Source organism: Kogia breviceps, chromosome 11, assembly GCF_026419965.1.
Source record: "Kogia breviceps isolate mKogBre1 chromosome 11, mKogBre1 haplotype 1, whole genome shotgun sequence".
Classification (NCBI taxonomy): Eukaryota; Metazoa; Chordata; class Mammalia; order Artiodactyla; family Physeteridae; genus Kogia; species Kogia breviceps.
This window is the reverse complement of record NC_081320.1, coordinates 20,503,292-20,515,568: the sequence shown is the minus strand read 5'-3', so window position 1 is coordinate 20,515,568 and position 12,277 is coordinate 20,503,292.

Here is a 12,277-nt window from a genome sequence, read left to right as displayed (position 1 = left end):
CACTGCTTTTTATTTCCTCTGAGTTCTGGTGCACATAGGACCTTGCGTGTGCCCTCCAAGAGTGGAGTCTATTTTCTCCTGTCCCATGGATTTCCTGTTTTCAAACCCTGCTGGCTTTCAAAGCCAGATTCTCTGGGGGCTCCTCTTCCCATTGCCATACCCCCAGACTGGGAAGCCTGACATGGGTTTTGGGACTTTCACTCCTGCAGGAGGGCCTCCATGGTATAAATGCTCTCCAGTCTGTGGGTCATGCTCCCTGTGGGTATGGGATTTGATCATATCACGATTGTGTCCTCTCCTACCATCTTGTTGTGACTTTTTTTTAGTCTTTGTTTCAAGGTATCTCTTTTGGTAGGTTTCAGTGTTATTTCTGTTTGTGGTTGTTCAGCAGTTAGTTGAGATTTTGGTGTTTCCATAAGAAGGGGTGGGTCCACATCCGTCTACTCTGCCACCTTGAGCTCAAGATCATAAATATTTTAAAGAAAATATTTGCTAAACATTCAATGAAGTATATGATGTTTAAAATTGAATACTGAAGAGAGAATTCTTTAATTTACAAAAATAAATTCATTTCAACTTGGAAAACCTGGAAAGATCATGTAAGGCACAGAAATAATTACAGAAATGACCTAGACCAGATCTAGCATTTATTTTTCATTAAAAAGCCAAATAGTAAATATTTTAGACTTTCTGGGCCATATGGTCTCTATCTAAACAATTCTGTGGTTATAACAAAAGCAGCCATAGACAATATGTAAATGAAAGAGTATGACTGTGTTCCAGTATAATGTTATTTTTGTTCACTGAAATTTGAATTCCATATAAAAATCACAAGTCACAAAATATTACTCTTATTTTGCCTTTATAACCATGTAAAAATGTGAAAACTCTTCTTAGCTCACAGAGAAATAGGTGGCGACCTGGATTTGGCCTGTGGTTCTTAGTATGCTGACCACCAATCTAGAGTTCCAGAGCATCATCCTCTGCAGATTGACAGCACTTATGTTTTGTCATTTGCTTTTTACCTTCTACTTATATAACAATATACAAACATATATATGTATATTTTATTATTGTGTTGAAGTATATATACATAAATATCTACTTCCTTTGTAAAATATCATATAATAAACACTCTCATATCAGCAAGTGGTTTTATACATTAGTGTAATTGGTCCATATCATTATTAATATGTTTCTTATTTTATAGATAGGATAACTAGGGCTTAGAAAAGACCTAGAATTTCTAGGTCTGGTCCTCTGTTCTTATAGTAAAAGGTTGAAGTTGAAAAAGACAACTTTAACAGAATAAAATCAATGGACTCTGCTGGCTCTGTAACTACAGGTCTGGAACCACTGTGCTAGATAAAGAGGGGGAAAAAGACATAGGGAATAAATAATAATAAGTATCATTTTAACAAAGCCATGGAGAAAAATAATGAATCATCCCTTCTACTAAAAAAATACAACTCACCAATGTGACAATATTGATGATCATTGATTTATCACCTAGAATCAAGATCTATTTTATCTAGACAGTGCTCAATAAGCACTCTCAAACTGGCCTTCTTTGAGTTTTACACTTTTGAACCCATGTTAGCCATCAATCCATTCTTTTGTTTTCTTTTTTTTTTTCATCAATCCATTCTTAGCAAATATTTTCCATTGAGTGCAGTAAACTCAATTTGATTTTCTTGTATTCTACATTTCCAGTTCTGAGTTTATGTTCGTCAGCTTGATTGCAGTTGGTTGTGGTCAAACTCCTTGGGTTTTCCTTCACAAGTCACTTAATGATTTCCACTATTAGTGTATATCATATCATTTACTATTATCATACCTTATTAGTGAAATTAATTAGCCCAACTGTCAGAAATCCACCTTATGCTCCTTATTTTTTCTAACGTATTCAGAGAAACCTTAATGTTTTTTTCCCCAAGTATTTCTACATCACATTGTTGTGTAAACTACACTGAATGAGGCTTGACTCATAGTATCTGCAAAGTCAATTTTTGTGACTTCTTGCTTTCTTCTTCTCAATTAAAGAATTATGGCAGAGGGGAAACAAAACAAACATGTTTTAGCTTAATATAAATAAGGGTCTACTGAAAAGTTCACACATTGCCTTTTCAGTTCATTATATAAAAAAATTAATGCAGCCAAAAATTACAACCCCAAACTCAGCTCTCGAGTGTGTGTGTGTGCACACATTGTACAATCTGTAAGATAATTTTCTAGCATAGTACTTTTAATTCTTAAATATTATTATATTTTATGCATATTTGCTCTGAGATCCCGGTTTTAAAATCACACTGTTACAAAGGTAAAATGCTTACTATATTCTCATAGTATGGATATTAGTTACTTTTCTTGGAATTCATACAAATGTTCAAAACATTAACCTAATTGTATTTTTAATTTTGCCTTGAATAGATTTTCACTGTATTTTCAAGAAATTCTACCCTGTATCAATTGTGAAGTGATGGACATCAGAGAAAAGGATAAATTAGCAGTTTTTAAAGTGTGGCTACACATTGGCATTCATGTTAGAAATACATGAAGGTGGCATTATTAAAATATATTGACTTAATATTTTGACATTTTACCACTAAATTGTCCAAACATTGTCATGAACACATTCAGCTCCATATTTTCAGAAGCATTAACTGACAGCTATTAAGTGCCTTTCTTGGTGCCAGACAGCAAATCAATGGTATGATCAATATCACAATCTGCAGGCTTTGAATCAAGTGAAAAATACATGGATTTTGTCCAAATATTAACATTCACAAAAAAACAAACATTAAGGTAATTAAGGTAAGATCATATACCATCGTTAATACTATCAATTATTTTACAGTTTGGTTATTTTTTTCCCAAAAGGTGATTCTCAGCAAATATTTTTATTCCTGATCTCCTGAGTTCAGATGTTGGAATTATGTTACTGATACTTAGATGTCTGAAAGTGTATGTGACCATAAGAATATGACTTTAGCCAAACAGCAAAACAAAATGCCTGGCACGTGGCCATGTCCAGTAAATGCTAGCTGCACTTGAATATGCTAATCTGAATGATGCCAGAAAGATTTGTTGTTCATTCAGTGTATTTTTAATTGTTGGTTAAAAAAGAAACTGATTGTCATCTATAATTCTACAAATATTGTTTTTAAATTCTAGAGAAAGACTGTGTTAAATGTTGTCTAAATAACCTATTATGTCTTTCTAATATACTCTGAAGGATAGCTGATAAATTAATATTTTTACTTCAAAGAAATGAGAGGAGCTTATATAAAGCTCTAAGCCATATTTACTTGTTCTATAAAAAAATCAATAATATCTATTTTTCTAAAAGCAAAATCAAAACAAAAAACTGAATAAGGGAAAAAATGGGTGGAGATACGGATTTAGTGGAATTAAAGTATATCCAGAGGCTGTATTTCTCATGTTTCAGAGACAGAGAGAATCCTGGTTGCTCCAGATTTAGGCTTGTCAGATCTAAGGAGAAATGGCAGGTGCAAGGCAAGTTCTAATCTCTATAAGAAACCTGCATATTTCCCTCTGGTGTTAAGGTGGGCCTCAGACATAACTGTAGTGCAGACTTAGAGGAGTAAGATCAGGTTCATCACTGTGCTTCTCCACAACACCATGGGGATTGAATGGCTGGCAAATTTTAAATGTGGTTTGATTCTGAAGAGATGGAAACATTTCAGAAACTGATCAGCTCCAGGTTCATGGGCTGCCTAACTAATAGTAATGGTGGTTAATTATTCTACCATTTTTTTACTAGAAAACCTCTAATTTCTTACTTGTGGAATTTCTCTGGTATTTATTTATGGTCTACATATACCCTTTCACTTTTCATGTGTAGGTGACAACTCTATCTCAAATCTTATTTGCTCAACATGAAGGAAACCTTTGTTTTTTCTAATAATCTGAGATAGTATTTCAGGATCCTTGACATCTTATACAAAAATACTCCTCTGATGAAACATATTTCAAAACAATATTTTGACAAAAATTTCAATAATACTGCTCAGTATACATGTACTAATTCATTAATACTGTCACATAATAAAACACATATAGAATAGTAATGTTCCAAAGGTGATTAAAAAAACTAGCATTTTTAATTTTATTTTTTCCATTGCAAAAATTTTTGAAAGCAATTGAGCAATACTAATTAAGGGATATTAGACTTTACCTTAACTTTTAACATAAAGATCCACTTTGAAATATTTATGTCAAGGAAATATATAGTCTATGGTAGGATTGAAATGCAAGAATGTTCATAACAGTCTTCATTAGAACAAAATTGGGAATATTATAATTATCTAAATAGGGTTTTCTTTAGATAAATTATAGTGTAATACAATGAATCTCAATATAGAGAATAAATTGTTTATTGGAAATATTTATCTGCATGAACTTATTTTATGATGTATTGATAAATGAAGGTAGAATTACAAAATTGGGTGTATATTTGATCTCACTGTGGATAAGAATAGAGACACAATATAAAAAACCAAGAAAAACATAAATAAATTTATCAATGGAGAGAAATTTAGCATGTACAATGTATATTGGCAGCTTATCTGTATCTTCTAACTTAATTTTTGTAATATATTTTTTTTTTTTTTTTTTTTTTTTTTTTTTTCTGTATGCGGGCCTCTCACTGCTGTGGCCTCTCCCGTTGCGGAGCACAGGCTCCGGACGCGCAGGCTCAGCGGCCATGGCTCACGGGCCCAGCCGCTCCGCGGCATGTGGGATCTTCCCGGACCAGGGCACGAACCCGTGACCCCTGCATCGGCAGGCGGATTCTCAACCACTGCGCCACCAGGGAAGCCCTGTAATATATTTTAAAGATGTACACATTTCTTTATGCTATAGCATTGAATATGGTGATTTTGAAGGCCTAAAACTTGATCTTTTTTCTTCTTCTTTTCTTTATCAGAATAAGACAAAAAAATGACATATTTTCCAATAGTCCTCCTTACATAATAAATTGTAACAAATTAAACTGTCAACAAATATCAATGGGAAAACATCTTTTTGATAACTGCTTAGCAAAATGTCACTATGGAATATTTGACATTTTGATACGATCATTGATAATTATTGTGAAATGCTCAGTAATTTGTAAACCAGGTGCAAATAATGCAGCATAAAATGTTCATTATGCAAATTAGATTGTTTAAATCTTCACATGGAGCTAATGCATTTATGCTGAAGTTGAAGGCATTTACTTTTCTTCACGCCTAGCAGAACCTAACTGCACATCCTTCTAATTGTCTGCATGTTGAGAAAACTATCTATACTGTTACACAAACAAACTCACCAAAGAAAGACTAAATTGGATGTGATCCTCTTAGTCTTGACATCCAAGTGTTATGGCAGAAGAAACAGGCTTGAAGGTAAAAGGTCTTACACATAACTGTAGGAAAAGAAAGAAATCTAATCAAAATGTCTACTGTTTTCACTTAACCAATGAGGACATTATAATATAAAGTAATTAAAGTAATCGAATTTCTCACTTAAAACTTTGCAACTAATGGAAGAATCATAGTATAACTCTAGTGAGATCATACATGTACCTACATATTAAATGATGTATGTGAGGAAAGTATATTTTCTTTATTTCTTTGCCGTTGATTTTATCTTCCTTACTCTCTACTTGGTATGAGGAAGAGGGGGATGGGTGTCACAATGGCCAGTTCCAGTAATTGCTACCCAAGCTGATAACAATGTTTTTGGTAACTTACTCTGTTTGAAAATAAACAAAACAAAACAAAACTGAGTTTTAGACCACATAATGTTTCTTTTTCATCATTATCTGGGTGTATGAAGAAATGCTGTAAAAAATCATGACCTCATGTGGTGCAAGAGATGAGGTCCACACACAGACATTGTGTCTTCTTAATACTCTGTAAATGGGTTTCATTTGCCTTTTATGGGTTGATGATATGCCAGCACTCATTGCTGGGGTGTGTGTTTCTGGACATTTACTTCTGGTCGCTAATTATTCTCCCAAAGATACCTTTCTGCTTTGGCACTCTTCTGATTTCCCACTGAAATATGTAAACATTTTGGGTCCTTTTCATAAAATGCACTGGCCTTGAAGAACTAAAGGTGATGAGAATAGAAAAGGAAAAATAATCATAGTAAACTAAATAGCTCAATTGTAAAGAGAGCTTAAATATCATCATAGTAAGTCCTAGCATCACCTATCTAACTTTTCACCACCATTCTGTTGTTGTGAAATAGTTTCTTTTTGTCAGTTATACACTCTGAAAAATATTGGTACTTATATTATTTTTTTGATGTATATACCTCCAGGGATGCTACATAGTTCTGAATACCTTCCTTCTAGTCATGGAAAGCTGAGTGCTCAGAGTCTGTTTTAAATACTGAACAGTTAGCTTCCCCCCCACCCCACCCCACCCCATTTGCAGGCATTAGGGAGTCTGGGCTGAGTATTTGGCCACATAATTCTAATACAACTTTTAAAATGTTATTTGTTTCCTGTTGGTCTATATTTCAGGAACTCTAGCCAAAGTACTTTCCTTTACTCACTTCTCCAATTTGCTTTATTTCTCTGCTTTCTCAGCACCAATCTTCTCTGTTTCAACCTAATGATGACTACCTTGAAAAAGACAATTTTTCAGATGTAACTTTATGAAAGTTATGAGTAGGTATCTTTCTAAAATGTTCATTAGACAATGTGACTATAAAGAACAAGGCACAAGGCAATTCCTTCCGGAGGGTAAAATCAAAGCTTGATTAAATCTCTGCCACCATAGGCAAAAGGGTCCTCACAATATCTTTGAGAAGTATTTCAGAATTGCTCTTAAAAATTGACTGCTGTGTTTCCTATTTTTCTATCTTTTGAATGGGATGATTTATTAAGGTTATAGTGTCCCTATTACATCTTTGTGTATTGGGGGTATAAATGGACTTGGAATTTAGATAAATTGCCTTTTTATCTTAATGGTTGCCGGGGGTGGGTGGAAATCAGACTTAATGGCGATAATTGAGCATTATCCAGAAATTCTTACCCTTGGCCTGAATGCAGTGACTAGATGGGAATTTGGGAGTGTCTTTTAGAGAGAAAGTGAGTTTGTTCTATGTTCAGGAGAAAGAATAAAATGAGTATTTGGTGATCAGGAGGAGGGATGATGGTAGAGACCTGCTAATATTCACCAATGTCAGTTACTTTTTATGAGTACACATAAAAAACTATATGTCTTAGTCTCCCTTATAATTAGAAAGAGATGTACACAGAAGTGATAGATCTCATTTCCAGGCTTTGCCATAAAGCTTCAAGCATGACTGGCCAGAATCTCTGTTCCTCTTCTCTGGTGATGTCTGAACTACATTTAAAATAACAGAAATCTGCATTACTTTGAGGAGAGCAAGGAGAATCTGCGTTGGATTGGAGCTATGAGAATTAAATCTTTATTGTTTGTATTAAGTTCCTATTTCTGCGGTAACAAATTATTACAAACTTTGTGGCTCAAAATAACATAGATGCATTATCTCACAGTTCTTCATATTAGAATTTGGAAATGAGTCTTGTGAGTCTAAAATCAAGTTGTTAGCAGGACTGCCTCCTTTTGGGGACTCCAAGAGATAAGTCATTTCCTTGCCTTTTCCATCTTCTATAGGCTGCCTCTATTCTTTGACTCATGGTCCCCATCTTCATCTTTGAAGCCAGCAGCACAGTAACTTTCAGACTCCTTCTCTGTTGCCACTGCTTCCACTGTTGTCACATCTCTTCCTTTGATTCTGACTCTCTTGCCTCCCTCTTACAAGTATCCATGTGATTACACTGTCCTCACCCAGATAAACCAGGATAATCTCCTCATCTCAAAAACTTTAATTTCATCACATCTGAAAAGTCCCTTTTACTATGTAAGTAACATATTCACAGACACTTGGGATTAGGACATGGAAATCTTGGGGGAAACTTACTCAACCCACCACAGTGTTAATCTTTATAGTGTAAATTAGGGGATTGTTTGTTGTGGCCTCTATACTATTTATTACCCTAGTTAATATAAAAGGAATGAGAAATGATGATTTTTGTATTTTACAAGATGAGTTTGAAGTATCAGAGAAAATACCAAGTGGATATGTCCAATAGGAGGTTTTTTAAAAATTTTATTATTTTTTAATTTATTTTTGGCTGTGTTAGGTCTTTGTTGCTGCACATGGGCTTTCTCTAGTTGTGGCGAGTGGGGGCTACTCTTCATTGTGGTGCATGGGTTTCTCATGCTGGTGGCTTCTCTTCTTGCAGAGCACAGGCTCTAGGCATGTGGACTTCAGTGGCTCAGGGGTTTAGTTGCTCCACAGCATGTGAGATCTTCCCGGACCAGAGATTGAACCCATGTCTCCTGCACTGGCAGGCAGATTCTCATCCACTACACCATCAGGGAAGCCCCTGTCCAATAGGAGTTTTAATGTATGGACTTTGGGTTTAGAATAAAAAACTAAACCAATGTTATTCATTATCCCTTTGAGGGTACCACTTTCAATCTATATATTTTATACATTAACATCTCTCAAAATCCTTATTGAAGTGGTGGTTTGTCTCCAGTAAAAAATAACTTTTAGAATCAATTATTAATAACGTGAATGTACTCAATCTCTTGGGTATATTTGGACTGGAAAAGTTAACAAATGAAGATATTGGAATAGGGTTACCAAGAAAATATATATGGTAAGAACAAAAGTTCCAAGGAAAGAACCTCTTTAAAAGAGTCCAGTATATAAACAAAGTAAGAGAAGAGAACCTAATAAGGAATCCAAGAGTTTTCAGAGCATTGGGAGGATAATAAGAGTATAGAATTCTACAGGTCAATGGCAAAACACATTTTACTACTAGACAGACACTTTAACAAACTAAGTGACTAAGATGCTTGCTGCAAAATACATTTTAATGATTACTGTACAGTCAACAAGGTCAATTGCTTTAGAGAGGTCAAATGTAATAACTTGTAAGTATTCACTGGAACCAACAGCATGTGCGCCTTTTGTGACTTAGACAAGAATAGTTTCCATGGAGTGGTAGTTCATATTCCTTATTGTAGGAGTGCAAGGAAGGTGAAAATTGAGACAACAGATATATAAAATTGTTTCAAGCAGCTTATTTATGAAAAGGTTGAAAAAAAGTTGTTGATTTTTTGCTTATTATCTTGGAGAAAACATGAAGTAAAAGAATGCATTTTCAAATGTGTGACACCCTTAAACATTGTTGGGAATAGGTCAGTACAAAGATATAGGATAGAAAATTATGAAGTGGTGTTACCAGGAGATAACATTCCAATGTGATTTGGTTGCAAAAAGTGAATGATATTCCTGGGAAGACGCTCCTATTTCTCTCTCACACTGCTTTGAATAAGGGGCAGATATGGTGGAATAGATTATTTTAGGAAATTAGAGAATATTTTAAATAGGTACTGTATCTAAATTAATACAGAATGATTCATGGGCAATATGATGTCACCAGCTTACCTAAAGATGTGGTTTCCTCCAGCAGCTTTTAAAAGCTGGGTTGAAAAGCTGAGAACTGAATATTTAGACTTTTGCAAAATTCCAATTTTACTGGCAGCATGTAATAGAAATGCAAATAAGGAAAATAATTTGATGATGTTGGCAAGAGAATGATTAAAATGATGTACCATAGAATTTAGGAAAATAAGGAAGATAGAAAATGCAGAAGTGAGGATTTGGGTAGGATGCTAATCAACATGGAGGAATTAGAGAAGTAATAAGACTGAATTCTTGGTAAGATTGCAAAACAGATGTATTGGGCAGCCACATGTGAGAGCTGCAAGGATGGATTTGAGAGATAGACTAAGATATTTGATTTCAAGAGTTCATAATTGCAGCAATATAGATAATTCTGGAAACTATTTGTTGAAATAGAGTCAAAGTGAAGTTCTCAGGAGTTGAAAATGTTAAGGGATGAAGGAATTCACATATTGGATGTCTGTTTGGGTGTTGAATTTACTTTGTAGGATAGATTACTAGATTTTAGGTGAACAGAAAGACAACTTGTCAGGTGAAAAAAACAAACCTTAAGTTAATGACAAAGCCTGGCTAAAAAATCTATAGGTGGGGGCAATCAAAAAGAATACTGATTGGCTTAAATAAATGACACAAGTGAGCAGGATAAAGTGAGCATGATAAAAAAACAAACAAAACAACATAAAAATCTCGATTTAAAATCCCTCATATTCTCAGGGCTTGGATGGATTAAAAGGTACAACAATGCTTTTGAAATATATGGAGCTAGAGTAACTTTCTTTTGGAGCTTGGTTATAAAATGACCATTGGATAAATAACTTCAAAAATCAACACCTATGAATATGATTTATTATCCATAGAAATACTTCATCCCAATACATTTTCTGAAAATAGAATGCTGACAATATATCTAAATCTAATAAAAGACAATTACTAATAATCTTAAACTAGCTAAAATTAAAAGAAATTTGATGTAGATAACTATATGAGCATGTAAGGAAACAAAAAAAGACCATGAATAGCCAAAGCAAACTTGAAAAAGCAAAATGGAGCTGGAGGAATCATGCTGCCTGACTTCAGACTATACTACAAAGCTATAGTCATCAAGACACTATGGTACTGGACCCAAAATAGGACTATAGATCACTGGAACAGGATAAAAAGTCCAGAGGTAAACTCACACACTTATGCTCACCTAATGTATAACAAAGGATGCAAAAATATATGATGAAGTAAAGACAGTATCTTCAATAAGTGGTGCTGGGAAAACTGGACAGCTACATGTAAAAGACTGAAATTAGAACACTCTGACTCCATACATAAAAATAATTTCAAAATGCATTAAAGACCTAAATTTAATGCTGGACACTATAAAACTCTTAGAGGAAAACTTAGGCAGAACACTCTTTGACATAAATCGCAGCAAGATCTTTTTGGTTCTACCTCCTAGAGTAATGAAAATGAAAACAAAAATAAACAAATGGACCTAATTAAACTTAAAATCTTTTGCATAGCAAAGGTAACCAGAAACAAAACAAAAAGACAAACCTCAGAATGGGAGAAAATATTTGCAAACAAAGCAACTGACAGGAATTAATCTCCAAAATATAAAAATAGCTCATGCAGCTTAATATCAAAAAAAACCAAATAAGCCAATCAAAAAATGGACAGAACATCTAAATAGATGTTTCTCCAAAGAAGATATACAGATGGCTAAAAAGCACATGAAAAGATGCTTAACATCACTAATTATTAGAGAAATGAAATTCAAAACTGCAAAGAGGCATCCTCTCACACTGGTCAGAATGCCCATCATCAAAAAATCTGCAAGCAATAAATGCTGGATAGAGTGTGGAGAAAAGGGAACCTACTACACTGTTGGTAGGAATGTAAACTGGTACAGCCACTATGGAGAACAATATGCAGGTTCCTTAAAACCCTAAAAATAGAACTACTATATGATCCAGACGTCTGACTCCTGGGCATATCCAGAGAAAACCAGAATTCAAAAAGATACATGCACCCCAATGTTCATTGCAACACTTTTTATGATAGCAAGTACATGGAAGCAACATAAATGTCTATCAATGGAGGAATGAATAAAGAAGATATGGTACATATATACAATAGAATATTAGTCAGCCATATAAAATAAAGAAATAATACCATTTGCAGCAACATGGATGGACCTAGAGATTGTCATCCTGAGTGAAGTAAGTCAGACAGAGAAAGACAAATATCGTATGATATCACTTATATGTGGAATCTAATAAAAGGGTACAAATGAACTTACCTACAAAACAGAGTTACAGATGTAGAAAACAAACTTATGGTTATTAAGGGGTAAGTGGGGGGAGGAATAAATTGAGAGATTGGGATTGACATATGCACACTACTATGTATAAAATAGATAACTAATAAGGACCTACTGTACAGCACAGGGAATTCTACCCAATACTCTGAAATGGCTTATACGGGAAAATAATCTAAAAAAGAGTGGATATATGTATATGTATCACTGATTCACGTTGCTGTACACCTGTAACTAATACAACACTGTAAATCAACTATACTCCAATAATTTTTTTAAAAAAAGAAAGAAAATAAAGAAAAAATCAATTAAATAAAGTAAAATGTTCTTAGAATAAGTATTTTTCAGTGTTTCTTGAGCTCTCTCCAGAAAATCTTGTCCTCAAAGATGAGTGTTTTGAACTAGACTGCAAATATTTCTTTACAGCAGCTATGGGTATTACAG